Source organism: Drosophila sulfurigaster, chromosome X (genome assembly GCF_023558435.1).
Source record: "Drosophila sulfurigaster albostrigata strain 15112-1811.04 chromosome X, ASM2355843v2, whole genome shotgun sequence".
In the NCBI taxonomy this organism is placed as follows: domain Eukaryota; kingdom Metazoa; phylum Arthropoda; class Insecta; order Diptera; family Drosophilidae; genus Drosophila; species Drosophila sulfurigaster.
This window is the reverse complement of record NC_084885.1, coordinates 23,322,573-23,342,704: the sequence shown is the minus strand read 5'-3', so window position 1 is coordinate 23,342,704 and position 20,132 is coordinate 23,322,573. Positions and strand designations below refer to the sequence as shown.

At 33.8% G+C, this 20,132-nt stretch overlaps 1 long non-coding RNA gene across 1 annotated transcript in view; it reads right to left on the bottom strand.

The window, feature by feature from the left end:
* Positions 1-394: 394 nt before the first annotated feature.
* Positions 395-20,132, bottom strand: part of LOC133848695 (uncharacterized) — a 56,038-nt gene continuing 36,300 nt past the window's right edge. The window contains exons 2-4 of the long non-coding RNA XR_009895290.1: positions 18,249-18,277; positions 7,840-7,882; positions 395-503 (exon numbers count right to left, since the gene is read on the bottom strand). This is a non-coding gene — a long non-coding RNA (uncharacterized LOC133848695). The remainder of the gene's footprint in view (positions 504-7,839; positions 7,883-18,248; positions 18,278-20,132) is intronic.

Here is a 20,132-nt window from a genome sequence, read left to right as displayed (position 1 = left end):
CTCGGACTGAAAAATTCCAAGTGTTAGATTCTTAGATGACCCCATAGTTTTTTGATGCCAATCGATAGAGGAGGTCCTTGTGGTCCTAGCAATATGTGTCCTTTGAATGTGCGGCAGGATATGGCTGAAATATAGCTTGCTTTCTAAAAAGGATATGCGTTTTTTCGCTATAACTCGTCGGAATCCTTAAAGATCTGGCTAGGACATACTTTTTTAGAATCAGGATAACGATTAGTAACGATTTCCATTCAAAGATTTTATTCTTAAAAAAAAATTTCACCTCATATTTGCTTTCAAGGATTTTTATTATGCTTCGGTTTTTTGCTTTTAAATTTATTTTATTCTAGCACCATTTTATAATGAATTATCGTGACAATGTTATAGGATTTTGTTTAGTATACATTTTAGGACATTAAAAACAAACATTACATAAATGGTATACAGTAGCTGCAATTAGTTTTTCACGATGTGAGCCAAAGCGATGATGCATAGTAGACACTTTACTGCAAGTACAAAAAGAAAACACACAAATTAGTTCAAAATGAATTGTATATGATTTTCTTATAATAAAATTCAAAGTATTTTTATGGCATAGATTATTTTCAATCTTATAAATCGATCAACAAGTAAGAAAGTTGTAGAGATACACATTAATACACATTTTAAATACAAGCAAAAGAGTGCGATATTATTCATAAAATATACCAAGTTATTACACCACATAAATACTAAAAGTATACCAACTACTATGTTTAGTATATTATTATAGTACTACATTCAAAATATACCATAATCATTAAAAATATACACGATTGCAAATACCAAAAGCTATATAGTATTTGTTATTTTAATAGTTCTACACCCAAAAATATATTCAAGAAAATATAGTACTTAATAGGGTCGGAGATATGTAACTGCTTCTACATACTTTTCCTGGAAGCACAAAGTTATAATGCCCCTCTATCCTATAGGTAATGGGTATAAAGATACATTTGATTATTGCTGATAGAAATGAAAAGTTTATTCTGTGTAAATTGCACATTATTAATGCAATTACTGTTAAATTTGAATGTTGTCAATGTTGTGAACTGATGACATCGAACTATTTTCAGTGAAACTTTGCTTGGGATGTACCCGAGTAATAAAGTTGAAGAAGATAACTCATCTGTGTGCAAACAGAGGTGCGTCAACTGTGAATATGAGAGTGTGAGTATTGATTACAAGGGCAACCTTAACCCAAGCCAAACAAGAAAGAAAAAAAAAACCAAAATCTAAACAACATTGGCAAGAAGGTGTGTTGTTTTGGGTCTCTGCTGACGTTGACAGAGACGTCAGACCAAAAAACGACAATCGACAGACGAGAGTCGCGTCAATCGGCGTTGAGTCAATAGTTTAATCAGTTCAAATATGAGATACAAGATACAACATCAGTCTTTGACTATGAATTGCGAGTTTCGTTTCATTTCGTTTCGTTTTAGATTTGAATACGCAATGCAGCCGGCGTCGCTTTTCTCCAGCTCCTTTTAACTCCCTCAATTTAGGGTTGGGATTCGAGTTTTGGGATTGTTTTTTGCCACGCTAAGTAAATATTTTAGTTGAATGATAAAAACGAAATGAAACGAGTTGCAGTTGCAGTTGCTGCTGCTGCTGCAAGAGTGGGAGTAACAGGAGCTGTGGCATGCGACGTGTGGCATGCCACACACACACACACAGGGAGGGTAAAAAAAGCGCACGCAGATGCATTTGTCGAGCTCGTGTTTATTTTGCTTGTCGCCTATTGCGTGGGACAGCGACATGTTCGACTGCTGCAGATACAGATACAGATACACATATGCGACTATAGATACAGATACAGATACGGATACGGATAGAGATAGATACAAGAACATGGAAAACTAAACTAAAGATTGTTGCCATGGCTATCGAAGTCGAAGCAAACACATGAATATTCAATCAGTTTGTAATGTTGCGAGGGTGGCTCGCAATCGTGGCTTGAACCGACCGTTAGCACCGCCAGAGGGTGAATTTCCAGAGGGGTGAGTTCAACACAGTTGCTGGTTGGGGAGTGGAGAAGACGAAGGGAGTAGAAAGCGGGGAAAGAACAAGGGAAATAAGTCACACGTTTGTCGTGAGCCGCAAAATTTAGCTCAAAGCAAGCGAAACTAAGTAAATCCAGGGATAGATGATATTACAAAAAAGAAATATTACTACGAAATTGAAGGAGAAATTGTAACAGAAGATAGAAGAGAAGAAGAAATAATGAAGAATTAAGTTGTATAAATAAAGAGAGAAAAAATACTAGTACAAAAGGGAAGGAGACTGTAGCAAAACACAGAATAGATGAAATACAAATTTAGAATATAGTCCTATAAAGAAAAAGATTCTAATATCTAGATGTAGCAAGAAGTCTATTAAGAAATTGTGATATTTAGAGAAAGGAATGAAGATCGCTTTCATTTAGAAAAGTAAATACAGGGATAGAAGATATAGCGGAGAAGAAATACTTATACAAAATGGAAGGAGACTGCAACAGAAGATAGAAGAGATGGAAAAAAAAACCTAGAATTAAGTCCTATAAAGAAAGATATGCTAAAAACTAGATGTGACAAGAAGTTGTGATATTTACAGAAAAGAGTGAAGATTGTTTTCATTTAGAGAAGTTAATCAAAGGATAAAAGCTATAAGGGAGAAGAAATACTTTTACAAAATTGAAGCAGATTAAAAACTAAAGACAGAAGAAATTAAAAACTAACTTAGAATGAATTGCTATAAAGAAACAGATTCTAAGAACTAGATATGGAAAGTAGGCTATTAAGAAGTTGTGAAATTTAGATAAAGGAATGAAGATCCCTTTTACTTCAAAGCTAAGGAGACTAAGGAAGTAAGCCAAGAGATAGAAGATATAGTGGAGAAGAAATACAACTATGAATTACAAAAATATATCAAATTAATATACTAAAAATGCTAAAATATACCAAAGGCTATATTTGGTATAAAGATATACCAAATATTCTCCACACCAAAGAATTTCTTGAATAACCTCTACAATTTTGATCTAAAAACTTAGAATGAACGGAGAAAAATTACTACAAAATTGAGACAAACTTGCAATGAAGTCCTATAATAATATTCTAAAAACTAAAATGTAGGTTGTGATATTTAGATAAAAAAAGTGAAGATCGGTTTCATTTAAAGTAAAATATAATGTATGTATAATGGAATAGAATTACTACAAAATTGAAAACAAGACTCTAACTGAAGTGCTATTAATAAAGATATTTTAAGCAAGAAACCAATTAATAAACTGTGAAGTGTTAAGAGAAAAGAGTAAAGATCGTTTTCACATAGAGTGAATACAAGGTGACAGATAATAATTTAAACAAGTTTTCAGCGGAAGAGAAGGTGAACGTTATTTATTTCAACATTCGTTGCAAGAATCGTATGTTAGCAATGCTTTTTATAATATGTAAGTGCAAAAGAATAATCCCGAAAAGTAATCAGCGAATGACTCACGGAGAATGAGAAGGAAAAGACAGCTATCGACTTTAGTTCGCCCTTACGAAATATCTATAGGCGATCCATTATCATTGTGTTCGTCCCCCCCTGCTCCTCCTCCCTCTCCTCCCACCGTACAATATTTTGATCTTGATCTAAGCGAATCGGGGTTTCCGTCTCGTTTGTCATTTGTCCCAGGCAAAGGCAAAGGCAAAGTCAACGCGCTTCGCGTATCGAACATCAGGCAATAACCCAAAGTCGAAACCTATCTCCACTAATAATATATACTCTACACACTAAACTTTACTCTACTCATACTTTATTATTATATATACTTACGTCGTTTCTTATAATAATAAAAATAAGTTTTTGTATCTGTATGTAAGTCGGTAACACACTATCAAGAGAATAGATAACGCGTGAGCAAACGTCTCTAGCTTCAGCTCTAGCCTCGTTTCAGTTTAACTCTTAAAAGAAAAACCCAAAGTAGTAAGCACATCGAGTATGCACGACTGAGCGTATACCCTATATTCCTTTAACTAGTATTGTTTTTTAAATCGTATTTATAAATTGATGTGTATAAATGTGTATAAAATACTAAAGAAAATACTAATTTGGTATGCTAAAAAACACACTAACATATACTGCAAAATATTAAAAATACTAATTTGATATGCTATAAAATATTAAAGCAAATACTAAATTTGAATCCATTAAGATACTGACTAAAATACTAAATTGATATGCTTTAAAATACTAAATTGCCATATTATAAAATACTAAGTAAAATATTAAATTGATAAACTATATAATTCTACAAAAATACTAATTTGATATGATGTATAAAAGTAAAAATACTACATTGATATGCTATAATATACTAAAGAAAATACTATGTTTATATGCTTTAAAATACTAGAGAAAATACTAGATGGATGTACTGTAAAATATTAAAAATACAAAATTCATATGATCTGAAATACATACTAATTGATATGATATAAAATACTACAAAAAATACTGAATTGATACGTTGAAAAATATTAAAGAGTCTCCTAAACTGACGTGCTATAAAATACTAAAAAAAAATACTAAATTGATATGATATAAAATTTTAAAGGAAATACTAAATTGATATGTTTTAAAATATTAAATTGTTGCTAAATAATAAACTAAATTGATATGCTGTTAAATATTAAGGAAATAACTAAATTGATATGATATAAAATACTAAATTGATGTGTTGTAAAATACTAAATCGATGTGCTCTAAAATACTAAAAATACTAAATGATATACTGAAAAATACTAAACAAAATTATAAATTGATATGCTATGAACTACTAATGAAAATAAATTGATAGTGTCTAAAATACTATTCTTCGTATTTTTTATGGAGCAATGTATTTATATTTACAGCTCTTGCTTAAGAGAAATCAAAGATATTTAATGAGAGATCTATGATTCTTTTACTATATATAAGCAACAAACTATTTCACTTTCAATTTCCTAACTCTGCTCACTTAGTTACCTTCTCAGCAGTCACTAATAGATTACAGGGTATGAACACGCAAACAGAAGAGAACAGAACAGAACAGCATAGAACCCAAAAGCCATCGACAATGCCGACAACAAATTCACCTGATATCAAAAGTCGTCGTCGTCGTCGTCGTCGGCTTAAATCTCAAGAGCGCGCACACATACAGGAAATCTTCCCCCTTTGGCCCCCATCGAAAGAGGTGCTGAGTGCGGTGGCTGCTTGCTAGCTTGCTAGGTAGATTGTTGAAGGTGGAAAGTATATCGCTTATCGCTTGGCAAAATCATCGATCATCTCAAATTCACGATCCATCATCATTAGCGATAAGACTCTGTGTGTGGACTCGGTTTGCTCCAAATACGCTTGAAGTTTCCACATTTTGCCGCACGCTTCGCACTCTTCATCCCCCCTCCCCGCCCCGCAAAAGAGCACCTTAAGGTCATCGAAGAAGCCAAAGTGCAGATCACCAAATCAATAATATAACAACAACAAGAAAACAAAAGAACAAAACAAATGATCTATTGTGCTCCAAAGGGGCTACGACTATCTATCTAACTATAGACTCTGTCCTCCAAGTCCGAAGCTATCTCTTGCATTGCACCGACGTATCGCTACACAGCGAGAAAAACAATAGTAAATACAAAATTAGAACTTATTCAATTACATGAATTAATCATATTGTGATCGATTGACTGCTTTTATTATGTTTAAAGTGACTTCTGCATTAACTTTATTAATTATATATTATATTATAAGTCTTTTTTATTTATTTATTTACTTCAATTTGATTTAATTATATTTCTGCTTATCTATGCCTATTTATTTTGTATATTTGTTTAGCTTTATTTTAGGACTTATTATTTATATTAAGTTTCTTTCAGTATTTATTTTTTTTATTTATTTTTTATATTGAAGTCAATTTAGTGTCACGTTTAAAACTCAATTTTACCGATTATTATGTTAAATGCGACTTCTACATTAACTTTGTTAAATAAAGAAATTTTGTTTGATTATTTTTCTATTTATTTTACTTTGATTTAATTATATTTCTGTTAATCTAGCCTATTTATTTTTTATGTTTTTTTATGACTTACATTAATTTTTATTTTCTTTGGTTTTAAGTTTCTCTCAGTATTTATTTCCCTTATATTGAAGTGAATTTAGTGTCACGTTTATAACCCAATTATTATTATGTTAAAAACTATTTCTACATTAACTTTGTTAAAGAAAGAACTTTTTTATTTCATATTTGCTTTTATTATATGGTATTTATGTTTATCAACGTTCGTTAAATTATATTTGCTTCTCTTTATTTCATGACTTTCGTTTATTTTTGCTTTATATTTTTGATATTAAGTTTTCTTCTGTATATTTAATTTTTAATTTTATGTATATTTCATTTATATTTTCTTTTTGAATTTTTTTATATTTTATTTATATTTTATTTTTTAATTTTTATTATATTGTCACATTTATAACCCAATTGTAATATTCAAGTGATTTTAGTGTCACGTTTATAACCTTGCTTTGCATTACCAACTTTTTCTCGCTGTGTAGAAATGTATTCTATTGATGGGTACAAAGCTAAGCAAAATAACTCGTAACCCGTAACCCGTAACCCGTAAACGTAGCCGTAACCGCAACCGTAAGCAGAGCCGTAACCGATTCCATGGCTCGATTCGCCTTGAGTCTTCTGGCTGGCTGGCTGGCTGGCTGTTTATCTTTATTGTGGCCTCATTTTTCCCCACCTCGGAATTCGTTTTCGGTTTTGTTTTGTGTATTTTTTTTTTTTATAATTTCTAAGACGCGTTGCGCTCCCAATTGATTGGCCGCTAAATCATGTCACGTGCTCGATTATACAGTCGAGATATATACACAATAAATAATCATTCCGAAATGCACTTCTAATGCGTCTTTGCTTCGACGTCTTCAGCGTCTTTTGCTCTCTCTATCTCGGACTCTTTACACTATATAGTATGTATGTATATCTCCTTCTCGCTCTCTATCTGCGCCTCGCCAATTTTTTATGATACCCTCGACTAGCCTGGTTTTCCAACTTGTTGTTTATGCCTCTTGTTTTTATGAAGCTATTTACACTTGACAAAAAAACCAAAAACCAATTGCAAGAATTTCAATCCATCATCGACCCAATGACTCATTGAACTGTGAGAAGTCTTCTCATGGTGTGCTAAGTTGATAACTAAAGTTGAACTACAGTTGGACTGTATTCTGAAGGAAATCTTTCCTTCTTTCTGATGGAAAAGTCACCAGCTCCTAATTTCACTCCCACAAGCATATCAAAACTATGTAGATACTTCTCAATTGTTTTGTTAATTGAAGGCATATACACAATCGGCTTATACTAAAAGTGAAGACTGTATTCCAAAGGAGACTGTACTCCTTAGGAAATCTTCCCTTCTTTCTCATGGAAAATTCTCTAGTTCTTTAATTTACTAACTAACAGCATAACAAAGATGTAAAGTTTATTCTCATTTGTTTTGTAAATTGAAATCATAAATATAGTCGATATATACTAAAACTAAAGACTGTATTCCAAAGGAAATCTTCCCTTCTTTCTGATGGAAAAGTCACTAGCTCCTAATTTCACTCCCACAAGCATAGCAAAGATATGTAGATACTTCTCAATTGTTTTGTTAATTGAAATCATAAATACAATCGGCTTATACTAAAAGTGAAGACTGTATTCCAAAGGAGACTGTACTCCTTCGGAAATCTTCCCTTCTTTCTGATGGAAAATTCTCTAGTTCTTGACAAGTTGAAGATAATATCAATTGTAAGTTAACTCACCAGCAGCATAACAAGGACTTCAAAGATACTTCTCAATTGAATACTGAAATTAAAAGAAGATACAAATGTAGATTGAAGAAATTTACAAAAACTATTTAATTGCAGTGTAGTGGAATATTGTATAAATAAAATTGTTTATAGGAACACTCGATTAGCTGTGTGTGCAGATGTGTGTGATGTAAGAGGCAGCTGCCATAAAGCGGCAAAAGCGATCGCTAGATCTATCTATCAATCGATCTAGAGATAAGAGATATTACAGTTGAGTTGGCCAAGATAGTCAGCACACTTTACAAATAAAAAACAAAACAAAAAACACACGCTTTGAATTGCATTGAGCACTGCAAAGTTGAGTTGACGCCAATCGTTGAGCCCCAGCAAAGCCCCCCAAAAAGTATCTCTATCTATCTATCTATCTATCTATCTTACTAGCTACCTCGCGTATCGTATCTGTTTGTATATTTCTCTCGGGGGATTTAGTTCCAAAGACGCTGTAAACGATTTTTAAGCCTTTTTCCCCTGCGCGTGATAAATGAAAAAAAAAAAGGTACAACACAAAGTTAAGTCGATGTTACGATATTATGATATGCGATGGTTGTCAAATGTTGATTGAGACTTTTGTCAATACTCGATTGCATCAGTGATCGCAATTTGGTGATCACACACATTTCCCTCACTACTTCTTTCATTTTTCATTTTTGCACTGACTCAGCTGCCTTATGAAGCATGAATCATCCATCGGTTCAGGGTCTGTTTTGGCTTCTCAATGGGGGTTTTACGTAGTGCTTAACACTGCTCCCTATCAGTGCCAAAAACAAAACAAACGAAATAATTTACGTTTACTGTATCTATCTATGGACAAACCTAATCGCAGCGTACATCATTTAGTTGTAGTTTATTTTTTCGTTGTCTTGTCTCTTTGAATTGGCCAATGACGCTGTCGATAAGCGTCCGTGTATGTGTATGTGTGTGTGTGTCTGTGTGTGTGTGTGTGTGTTTGAGTGGTGTGTGACCAACATTTGGGCCCATAAATCGTTTCCAGTTAAACTCATTATATAATTGACCATTTTGATGGCATATTACAATGTACTTTGGCTCCTCATACATAATTACCGAACCCAATTTCGAGTGCTTCCTAGATGTCCTGTTCTGTGCTGTCCTATTCCTCCCTCAATCAATAAATGCGAACGCATAATTCATGGAGAAAACCTCCCGAAACCGATTCCCACATCTAGTTTGCCCACCTGTCCATCATTTATGTATTATCGATTGTACACTGAGTGAAATGACGAGTTTGCAATACAGTAAAGTGCACATGAAATATTTGGTCTAAATAAATATTGATTTGGTAATACTTTTATCAAATATTGCATATATTTATTGAAAAGAAAAGTTCATTTGCCCACTTCACATTATATTAAAGATATATAAACCGATGCAGCTGTTATGCATCTAGAATTTAAAGAAATCTAATACAACAACTAAACAGCTGTTATAGATCTGTATCATAGATTCCATATGCGGAATATAGTTGAAAAAACTCATCTAATGGCTGAGTTCACTTGGTTAGTTTTACTGCAAAACTTATGATAGTTTACTTAGTCAACAACTATTTGTATATAATCGTTTGGAAGACTATAATAAGCATATACCGAAAATTTCAGCTGCTTAGCTTTACTCTTAGCCGAGTTCAGTTGGTTAGTTTAGTTATATAGTTATTACAGATCTAAAATATAGATTCCATATGCAGAATATAGCTGAATAGCAGCATTTCCAGCAGTTTGCATCTCAAAAACTCATCTAATGGCTGAGTTCACTTGGTAAGTTAAGCTGCAAAACTAATGATAGTGTACTATATCAAAAGCTTTTCGTATATAATAGTTTAGATGACTATAGTAAGCACATCCTAAAAATTTCAGTTCGATAACTTCACTCTTAGCCGAGTTCAGTTGGTTAGTTTAGCTATAAAAATAAATGTATGATAGTTTTATATCGGAAACTTGCTTTGCATTAGTTTCATATGCGATATTTCTATGATATATAATTAAATATCACTTAGGTGTCTACTATTTTCACTCAGTGTACACTTTGCTTCACCCCCTCCTCCTCCTCCTCCCCCTCGCTGTCTGGCCAACTGAAGAAGCACTAAAATGGGGATAACATTGGTTTTTGTGTCTGCTGCTATTCCACCCACCCATCCACTCTGTCTCTTTCGCTCTCTCTCTCTTCCTCTCTCACTCTTTATCATCCCCTCTGTGTATAGGTGTGTGTGTGTGTGTATCTTGCAGATACCCAGATACACAAGTGTTGCCCAGGTAACTAAAACCATGAGAATTGTACATAACAAACCAAAACGCAAGTTGGGAATGGGGCAGCTCTTCTCTTCCTATACATACATACATATGCTTTTATATATAGGGGTGGATCCCTCCTCCCCTCCTCCCCCTTCTCACATCCCCTCCCAGACTCGCTCTGCTCTGCTCTGTGTGCTGCGGGTGCGCTACTTTTGCTGCTGCTGCTGCTTTGGCTGATGTTGTCATTGGCCAGCCGCCACCTTCAGTTTTGTTCGCCCGCATGATTTCATCTGAGCGAAGAAGAAGCAGCAGCAGGTAAAACAAGCTTACGCTGCTTCTGCTGCTGGATGCAATAACAGCAAATCGATAAACTGTTCTCGTTTCAATCGTCTCTGCAGCTGCGAATGTTTTGTGGTTCGTTGACTAAATGCGGGCGTGTGCGTTATATATGTACACACCAACACACACACACACATACATCTGGCATGACTAGTCGGGCATTATGCTGTGTAACAAACAACAACAACAACAAAAAAATCAATGCGCAGCAGCAGCAGCAGCCACCGCAAGCAGAGCAGAGTAAACGAATCACAAAAACGCAAGTCACGCGGGAGATGTATGTACACTAACCCACACTCACACACACATACACACACACACAGGCAGACAGTCGCGCCATCATTGCCCATGTGCGTGTGTAGAGAATAGAACGACGATGTAAATGGTCGGTCCTGCGCAGCAGCAGAAGCTGAGACAGAGATAGCAGCAGCCGAGAGGCTGCTGTGGTTGGTTCACACACAGACACAGCAGCGATACATGCACACACACACACATCAGCACAGACAGCGACTGCGCTGCTCCTGCGCCACAACGAGAACAAATCTCAAATGAGCAAAAGGAAATACATACAGACATACGAATGCGAAGGAAACACACGGCGCCAAAAGCTGTGCTGCTCGCAGCGACGTCGTCGTCAGCTGCTGCGGCTGCTCCTCGTCTGCCCAATTGCCAGGCAGCAATTTATCAGCAGCGTTTCTTGCCCAACACAGATGCGACGTCAACGCAGCAGCAGCAGCGTGCTGCCGTCGCCTGCGTCAACGTCAGCGTCATGCGCTCTCTTGCTCTCTTCGTCGTGTGCTGCAGTCGTCGTGTGTGTTGCTTGCGCTCTCTCGTCGCTCGTTTTGTCTTCGTGCCTGCTTGACGTATCTATGTGACTTATCTGTGTGAGCGCTCGGCATGTGTGCGTCTGTGTTTCACTGTCTCTCTCTGCTGCTGCTGCTGCTGCTGTTGATGTCGAGAGAGAGGAACACTCTCTGCTGCTGTGGCGGCTGGCTATGCGCTTTGATTATACCTAAAAGTGCTGCTGTTTGGTTTGTCTTCGGCAATGTCGTTGAACGCAAGCCTCGTGTCTTCTCGTCTCGCCTCGTGAGCCGACGACGTCGACGTCGCTGTCGCTGTCGCTACTTCAATTGAATTGTAATGAGCGTGTGGCGGCAATGTTGTTGTTGTTGTTATTGTTGTTCTTCTTGTTGTTGCTTTTGGAAAATTTGTTAAAATTTTCGTCGCCAGGTTTACGGTTTTTTGCGTTTGGCTGTTTTTGTTGTTGTTGTTAATGCGTTTTACGCTTTACGTTTTATGTTTAATGTTTCATTTTCGTCGCCGCTCTCGCTGTTGTCATCTTCTCTCTGTCTTTCTCTGCCACCTTTTGTGACTCTTTTCTTCTCTGTTACTCCAAACTTCAGCTTGAACTCTAATTTGTTTAAATTGTTTTTTAATTAACTATCAACGACATTTTCTTTTCATTGTTTGTCAGCAAATTTTCGTCTCGTTTCGTTTTATTTCTCCCTCCTCCCCCTTTTTTTTTCCTCGTCTTCTTTTTCTTTCTTTTGGCTAGTTGGTTCTGAGTCCCCCCCCACAGTTATAATATTCATTTGTAGTAGTTGTGGGCCATAATGAAGCTGTAGCGAGCGAAAGTTGATGACAGCGATGAATAATGCACAGTTAATTGGGATCTGTCTCATTTCGGATAAGCTGAGGTCTATTATCCGAAAGTTGACGAAACATTATCCAGTACTATACTAGTTTGTTTGGATAGTACTCGATATTGTTTTGGATGATTTCGGATAATAGATAGCAACCTATCCGATAAGCTGAGATCTATTATCCGAAGGCAGCCAAAACATTATCCAGTTCTGTACTAGTTAGTTTGATGATTTCGGATAATAGATAGTAACTTATCCGACAAGCTGAGATCTATTATCAGTTCTGTACTAGTTAGTTTGGTGATTTCGGATAATAGATTGCAACTTATCCGAAATAATAATAATAACAATTACTTGATAGATCTCAATTTATCCGAAATAATAATGATAATGTTAAAATGCGTTACTAGGCAATACATTTTTTTCTTTTTGTTGTTCGTCTATCTATGATGAAATTATGAAAAATGAAATGAATTTTATAAATATATTCGATTGCTTGGATTATATAAATTAAAGACATTACATCTCACAAAACAAAAGAAAACCTTGAAATGGATAAAAAGACTAGAAAATTATTGTTCGAGAAATCGAAAAAACATATAAAATAAAGATTAATTATATAATTAAAATATGTTATTTAAAGAATTTGAATATGAATTTTCTAAGCTAATATTACACCAGAAGTCTGAATAGTGTTCAGAAAAACAAAAAATTCATTCTACATATTGATTAATCAACTGAAAGAAACTTAAGAGAAAAAACATATATGTATATACATACATAGTATATATAAATATATTATTGGAACCATTATAAAACTGCAAAGATTATTCTATCGCATATTATTAAATCTTGATTCGAACAATTGTATAACTACAAAGATTACTCCATTGCATTAATGAATCTTGAAAATAATAAAGAGTCATGTTTTCAGAGCAAAGTTTAAAAAAAAATCGATTCTAAATTATTAATCTTAAAACGAATAAATAGTCATGTCTTCAGAGCAAAGTTAAAATGTATTCCTCAGTTATGACAATTGGATTTCAAGCTCCAACGAAACTATGAAATTAATCATTGATTATCCTTATCGATTTTGTTGCTTGTGGTTTTTCATTCTTTTTGTGTGTTGATGAAATCACAATGCTGCGATTCCAATGCACTCGTGACTCATGCGATTGAGTTGAATGAGTTGGCCAACACGGAGCTGCTGGAATACCTAAAGATATGTCTTCTATATATACATATATAGTCTATAAGTTATTTATAAAATTATTCAAATTTATTAAATTTTTCTTTTAACACTGCTATTTCAAAGTTGTTCACAAAGCACACAATTTCTTTTGTTATTATTCACTAACATATTGAACAAACCAAAATGAAAAAAAATGTTTAATTATTAAATATTAAATACTTTAAGCTGTTATAACTAAATTGTCTCTGGAAGTTGGGTTTATAATAGTATAGTCCCCAGCACTGCTATTTTAATGTTCAGCTCTAATCGCTTTGGCTTTCCCCGACTTTGCTCTGACTGCATTTTGACTGCGTTGTCCTTGACCCTGCTGTGAATTGTTGTTGTTGTTGTTGACTAATTGCGGCTGGCAGTTTTTCCAATTTCCACGCTCACCTCGCAGCAGACGCGACTGCGATGCTAGCGTCGCTTTTCCTGTTGTTGTTGTTGGCTCTTTGCTTGTTCTATTTTTAAAATTGAAACACGCCAACGAGACGCGTAATAACCATAAATAGTTCCAAATATTTCACTGCCCGCTCGCGTGCTGTCTCTCTCTCACTCTTTCTCTCTCTTTCTTTCTCTCTCTTTCCGTTGTTAACTCTCCAAAGTTCTTTTAGGTGCAACAGCAGCCAAGTTCTTTGCTGCTTGTCTCATTTGCCAAAAATGTTGTTGTTCCACCCACCACCCCCCCGCTCCACTAACTTCTCCTACTTTATCTATGCTCTTTCTCCTTCCTCTTTATCTGCGCGTTGGCTTTTGGTCAGCTTTTTGGCCGTCTTTGTTGTCGCTTATCTCTGGGCCACAAATGATTGAACGGCTGCTGTTGCTGTTGCTGTTGCTTTTGTTGTTGTTGTTGTTGTTGTTGTTGTCCCCACATCCTGTACTTTTGCTTTGTCTTCTCATCGCTTTAACACCCACTTTTAGCTTTACTTTCTACCTCTTGAACGTTAACTTTTTGCTCGCCTATTACTTATCCATATGAATTTGTCTTTTCTTATTCTTTTCCATTTCTTTTTTGCTATCATTTTTGTCTCCACCTTTTCCAGTTTGCCTTATTATTCTCTACTTTTATTACTGCTCATCTTTCAGCCTCCATTTCTTCCCCTTTATCGATGCTCCTCCCAATTTTTCAACTTTATTTGTGTCTCCCTCATTAAGCTTTACTTTCTCCCTCCTTAACAATAAGTTTCTCCTCCTCTCCTCTTACTTATTATCCATTTCAACTATTTCTTCCACTCTTTGATCACCTCATGTTTCTCGCTTTTTTGCAATTTATTTTCTCCTTCTGCTCGTCAACCATTTTAACTCTATCTTTCTTTGATTAGTTTTTCTTGTCTTCTCTTTTTCTTCGTTTCTTTAAGTTTCGTCTCCTCCTTTCTTGCATTTTTCTCCTCTCTTTTTCCCTAATCATCTTTCAGCTTCCAAATCTTCTCCTTTATCAGTGCTCCTTCTTTAATACCCCCTCTTCTAGCTTTTCTTTCTAGCTTGTTTACGTTAACTTTTTGCTCTCCTATTATTTCTCCATTTTAACTTTTTGTTCACTCTTTTCATACCTCATCTTTTATAGATTATTTCCTATTTCTTTAATTTGTTTTATTTCACTACCTTTTCTTCTTTCCTTTAATTTTTTCTCCTCTTTTTCTATTTTAGCCTTTTCCTCCTTTTTCTTTTCCTGCTCATCTTTCAGCGTCCACTCCTTCTTCTCTATCGGTGCTCCTCTCAACTTTTTCTCCCATTTTCACAGCTCTGCCCCCTCGCTCTCCCTTCCCACTCGCACTCTCCAACAACTGTTGTTGCGCCTTTGATGTGGTCGCTTATCTAATCAGCATTCATCAGTTGCCGTCGCCGTCGCCGTTTTCCTCTTTCTCCTCCCTCACCCCTTCCTCCCCACGCAAGATTAGCGAAGCTGCGACGCCACAAAACTGAAGATAGCAGATACCAGAGTGCGAGAAAGAGAGGGAAAGAGAGTAAGAGAGGGAAGGAATGTGAGGGGGAAGCTTTGCTGTGTTTGTTGCCTTGTTTCATTGGCTTCTGGTTTTTTTTTGTTATGTTCTGTTCTGTTGTTGTTGTTGCCCCCCTTCTACCTGTCATCTTCCCCTCTTCTTTGGCCTTGCAATCTCCTCATTTATTTTTGGTATTTTTATGACACCTTCCGATAGGCACAACAATTATAAGAACACACATACCGATTATTTAACGAACGCCAGCAGATAACGATTCTCACTATCGACACCTAAATACCCTGGAATATGTATTTTGTTCATATTTTTGGAATAAACAATTTGTGCTTAAATTATTTTTGTTTTTCTCTTCTTTTATTTCCAACTTAACTGTTTTTAAAACTTGAGTTCTATTTCAACAATCATTATATTATATAATTATTTTTATTGATAAATAAAATAAAATTAACAACTTTTTCCACTCTAAATTCTAAATTCATTCTATTAATCAATTTATGCAATATTGAATTCACTAAAATAATTAGCAAATTAAATAATTTTACTCTAAAATTATTGTACTTTAATCCAAGAAATTTCTGTACTAATATTTTTAATCTATATTTTTTTTAAATGAAAGTTTAAACTATAATTATGTGAAATCTATTTACGCAAACTCAAATTGTAAGAAAATTATATGTTTGCATAGACATATTTATATATTCTTGGGTATTATCACCATCAACAATGCAAACATTTACTTAAAGCATAGTCTATTAATATTCTTCTCATCGATTTCTGTCCCTTCTATAAAACCTTCTTTTAGATTTTATTTCTCTAACCTCTAACGTTAACTTCTTGCTCTCCTATTAACTATTTTCGATTTCAACTCAATTTTCTACTCTTTTTCAAATTTCTTGTTCTTCTCTTCCTTCTTTCTCTATGCATTCGGGTTGTCTTTCAGCAATTACAAGGTATCTAAAAGCAAATGTGATCTTAAAATAATTGAAAAATTTCAAACTAAAAGCTGTGTCTAAAGCTAACGCTCTTCCATACATATTTTAACTTAATTTCAGGACATTAGAATAAGATTCCCTTAAAATTAAAAACTAGTTACCCTATTGTGCCTTCTGTATGATTTCAGGGTATCGAAGTGCATATATTTATATATTGATTTCACATGTTTCATGGCATCTTTATCTTTTCTTTAAAATTTCTTTTTCTCCTCTTCCTTTTTTCTCTATGCATTCGAGTTGTCTTTTAACAATTACAGGGTATCTAAAGACAATTGTATGTTAATACGGTAATTGAAACATGTTCAAACTAACTCAATACAGTTTTCAACATAATTACAGGATAGAAAACACTTTGAATTTGTATGATTAGAAGTCTCGCCAGTTGCCCGTTTGTGCCTACTGATTACAGGGTATCGAAGTGCATATATTTATATATTGATTTCACATGTTTTATGGCGCGTTGCGTCGTCGTCGTCAGTCGTTGTTTCCAGCTTCAGTTCTAATTCCAAAAGTCACAAGGCAAATGACGAGATAGAAGAATGGTGAATGGTGGCGTAAAGGATGGAGAAGGGAGTGGAGGCGAAGGGTGAGAGGGGGGGAAGGGGCGAGTGACGCATAGAGAACGCAACTGTACTTTTCATTCAATGCTGTTCCCACATCTTGCGCAAGATTCGATCATAAACCACAAATGTGCACGGCTCTTTCTCTTTGCATGTATGTGTGTGTATGTATGCGTGTGTGTGTGTTTGTGTGTGTGAGTGCGTAATCAATGAAACTGTGCGCTGATAGCGCTTGGCATTAACTCTATCAAGGTGTTCGAAGCTATTCATATTAGCATAACGCTTCTAATCTTGCAGACTTACCCCGCATGAATGCTCCACTTTTTTTTCTGCCACTGTATGTGTGTGTGTGTGTTTTAATATATGTATATGTATATAGATAGGTATATACATATGTATGTAGGTGTATATTTAGTCAAGGTAAATCGTTTATCTGGCGGAGGGAAATGCCAAACACTCAGATTTCGATTTCGAATTTGATTCTCATGCTCGCGATGTTCATTTTAATGCAGAAAATACACTGCGCGAAATAATTTCATTAAAACATGAAGCAAATGAAACAAATTTTTTCTTAACTTACTTCAATATAATTTTATTAAAATATGAATTTGAGCACATGAACAATTTTTTGATTTTCAATTGTTTATACTTCAATATAAATTTACTCCAAAATTATTTTAGCTTTAAACTAAAGTATTTCTGTATTACAATATTTATTCTATATTTTTTTGAATAAAAGTAGAAACTTTTATTATGTGAAATGAAATCAAAAATAGAATACAAATTGTAATACAGAAGTATTTCACTTTAAAGTATAAATAATTTAAGAGTAAATTGTTTAATAAAAGTAAAAATTCAATTTCAAACTAAAATAAAATTATATTTTTCCATTTCAAATAAAATTTACTTAATCACCTTATTTGAGAAATTCTATCATTGAAAGCTGGCAACTTTAATAATATTAAATACCAATACTTCAATATAAATTTATTACAATATGAATTTTAAGAAAGTGAAAGAATTTTACTCCAAATTTTTGTTTTATAATTTGTATTCTATATTTTCTATTTGAAATTAGAGTAATTATGTGAAATTTTTTCCTCAAACTCAAATTATAACAAATTTATATTATTACATTTAAATAATATTTAAGATAGAAATTTTACTATTTTTAGTTAATAATAATAATATTTTAAGGCTGTTTAATTGGTAATTTTAATAAATATAAATATAAACTACATTTTTGGGAAATCTTTTTGCTCAAACTCAAATTATAACAAATTTATATTTTGGAATAAAAAATAATATTTGAGCGAATCAACATTTTTGAAAAATAATAATATTTTAAGTGCCTTAAAATGACAATAATAATAAAATAAAAATTTAAGTACTTACATTTTGGTATAGAATACGTTTAAAATATTCTGTAAAGAGAGAGAAAGGTATAACATAAGCATTTTCATGTTTTAATGTAATTAACAAAATATTTTGAGCTATTTGCAGTCTTAACTAAAAAATATGCACATTAACAATCTAATTCGAGAGTATTTCTTTCGCTCAGTGTATTTTGAATGTGAATTATTTTTGGTATCTGGAGCCGAGCTGACCGCTGTGTCACGTCATGTTCTCTGTTCACTGTTGAGCCATATATTAATAAGGGGGCTGGCTTATGCAATAGTTGGTCAAAACAGGAAGACGTGTTCAAAGTCAATTTCTGTGTTCAATGCAATGCAATGCAAACAAAGTCAAGACAATTCGTGCTGCTTCCTCCGTTTCGACCCCTTTTTTCCAGCCATAAGCTCAATCCCTCTGTCTTACTTCCCCCCACTCCCCACACTTTGTACCGACCCCCCCGCTTGACTACTCTATAAATTATAGAGTATGGCATGCTGCAGCAGTCTTCTTATCACCCGTTGAACACATAACAAGTTAAACATACACTCACATATTTTCGCTGCGAGAGGAGTTTGAGTAGTTTTCATAAAGTAGAGAATGTCAAATAATAATTGCAAATAATGCAAAATTATAGAAGAGAAACATGTTTAAATTGTATATTTCATTTAAGCTACTGAAAAGGTTTTATGTGATAAACTTCATAGAGAAAACTTGTGGGAAAAAGCAAATTTCAAGGAAAGTCTGTCGTTAAATGTATTTTTTCTTACGTAAAGAATTCAATTTTATTCAAAGACTCTCTTACTATATTCAAAAATAATTTATAGACTAAGGTCTCCTTTTTAAACATAACAATTTTGTTCAAATAATCTTTAATTATTCGATATAAAACTAAAAATCTCCTTTTCAACTAAATAATTCTATTAGACAAACACAAACTTTATTTTACAAATTGTTTTCTATTTTAATTGTTGATAAAATTATGATTACGATTTAAGAATCAATTAGAATAGATTTATAATTAATTATTAATTTTTTACCAGCTAAATTTGTTTAATAAAAAGAAAAATTTTATAATGATATTATTATATTATAGAGAATAGGAAGTGAAGTTTTGAAAAGCTGAAAGAAATGTAAATTGTAAAATTGCACTGGCAAATACTGCAATGACAATCTGGTATATTTTCACCTTTATAATAACAAATATCATATCGTAAAAATACTAAAAATACCAATGATCATATTTGGTATATCTATAAAGTACTACAAATACTATTACTACTACTACTACATCCAAATATGTCAGAATGAAGTATTTTAACAACATATCAAATATAGCATTTGGTATATTTTTAGTATTTTATAGTATATTATTTGGTATATTTGCCATATTTTTGTGGTATATTATTTGATATATATTTTTTAGAATAATACTAATAGTACTTTATAGATATACTAAATATGTCCGTCGGTATTTTGTAGTATTTTTTTCGGTATATTATTTAGTATATTCTTAGAAAAATACCGAATTGTTTGGCTTCAAAATGGATAGTGGGTATCTTCTTCCTTACATATTTTACTTTTGCTTGCTCTAAAACATCAAAAGAGTAGCAAAATATTGTGACTCCCACTTGAGCTGCCCTCGCGATTGTAAATGAGTATTTGATTTGAGCGGGTATCTGCAGCTAGTAATCCCCAGTGTCTGAGTGCTGTGATAAGCGATCGATTGGCAATAGAGAAGCCAGCACACATACGTATGATTGTTGTGTGTTTGTATATGGAAACTGAAACTCATCAAGTATGAATTGGAAATGCCTGAAAGTCATAGAATGTAATCGGGCCATTAAATGTATCTCATGACATGAGCTCAACGAGTCAGTCAGGTCT